Source organism: Somniosus microcephalus, chromosome 8 (assembly GCF_052327205.1).
Source record: "Somniosus microcephalus isolate GS21.2 chromosome 8, FLI_Smic_1.0, whole genome shotgun sequence".
NCBI classification, from domain to species: domain Eukaryota; kingdom Metazoa; phylum Chordata; class Chondrichthyes; order Squaliformes; family Somniosidae; genus Somniosus; species Somniosus microcephalus.
In genome coordinates, this window is record NC_140994.1 from 129,091,540 (window position 1) to 129,093,453 (window position 1,914).

Below are 1,914 nucleotides of genomic sequence, written 5' to 3' on the forward strand. Positions count from 1 at the left end.
AGAGAGACAGACCCTATGTTCCCCGGCATCTCTGGGAGGTTATTTGTGTCCTCCTTTGTGAAGACAGAACCAAAGTATGTATTTAGTTGTTCGGCCATTTCCTTGTTTCCCATTATAAATTCCCCTGATTCTGACTGTAAGGGACCTACGCTTGACTTCACCAATCTTTTTCTCTTCACATATCTATAAAAGCTTTTACAGTCAGTTTTTATGTTCCCTGCTAGCTTACTCTCATATTCTATTTTCCCTTTCTTAATTAATCCCTTTGTCCTCCTTTGTTGACTCCTAAACTGCTCCCAATCCTCAGGATTATTGCTTTTTCTAGCCAATTTATATGTCCTCTCCTTGGATCTTATGCTATCCCTAATTTCCCTTGTTAGCCACGGTTGAGTCACCCTTTTTTGTTTTATTTTTATGCCAAACTGGGATGAACAAATTCTGTAGCTCATCCATTCGGTCTTTGAATGTTTTCCATTGCCTATCCACTGTCAACCCTTTGAGTGCCATTCCCCAATCAATCCTACCCAACTCACTCCTCAGGCCATCGTAATTTCCTTTATTTAAATTGAGGACCCTTGTCCCTGAGTCAACTACTTCATTCTCCATCTTAATGAAGAATTCGATCATATTATGATCGTTCCGACCCAAGGGGCCTCGTACAACAAGATTGCTAATTAATCCTTTCTCGTTACATAATACCCAGTCTAAGATAACCTGATCTCTGGTGTTGGTTCCTCGACATATTGGTCCAGGAAACCATCCCGTAAACACTCCAGGAATTCCTCCTCCACAGTATTGTTACTAATACTAATTTGGTTGGCCCAATCTATATGTAGATTAACGTAACCCATGATGACTGCTGTGCCCTTATTGCACGCTTCTTTAATTTCCCTTTTAATGCCATCCCCAACCTCCGCCTTACTGTTTGGAGGTCTATATACCACTCCCACTAATGTTTTTTTCCCCTTAGTATTTCTCAATTCTACCCATACAGATTCCACATCATCAGAGCTAATATCCTTCATTACAATTGTATTAATCCCTTCTTTAACCAGTAATGCTACCCCACCTCCCTTTCATTTTTGCCTATCTTTCCTGAATATCGAATACCCCTGGATGTTGAGTTCCCAGTCTTGGCCATCCTTGAGCCATGTTTCCGTAATCCCAACCAAATCAAATTCGTTTACCTCTATTTGCGCAGCCAATTCATCCACCTTATTACAAATGCTCCTCACATTAAGACACAAAGCCTTCAGGCTTGTTTTTTTAACGCTCTTAGACCTATTAGAATTATTATTTACTGTGGCAACGTTTGATTTAAACCGTTGATTTCTCTGACTGCCACTTTTGTTTTTCTCCTTCCTATCTTTTGCTTTTATCCCTGTTTTCCTTTCCTCTGTCTCCCTGCTCAGGTTCCCAACCCTCTGCCATTTTAGTTTAAACCCCCCCCGAACAGCACTAGCAAACACTCCCCCTAGGACGTCGGTCCCGGCCCTGCCCAGGTGCAAACCGTCCCGTTTGTACTGGTCCCACCTCCCCCAGAACCGGTTCCAATGTCCAAGGAATTTGAACCCCTCCTCCTTGCACCATTCCTCTAGCCACGTATTCATTTGAAATATCCTCCTATTTCTACTCTGACTAGTACGTGGCACTGGTAGCAATCCTGAGATTACTACCTTTGAGGTCCTATTTTTTAATTTACCTCCTAACTCCCTATATTCAGCTTTAAGGAGCTCATCCCATTTTTTACCTATATCGTTGGTGCCTATGTGCACCACGACAACTGGCTGTTCGCCCTCCCCCTCCAAAAAGTTCTGCAGCCGCTCCGAGATGTCCTTGACCCTTGCACCAGGGAGGCAACACACCATCCTGGAGTCTCAATTGCGGCCGCAAAAATGCCTATCTATTCCCCTT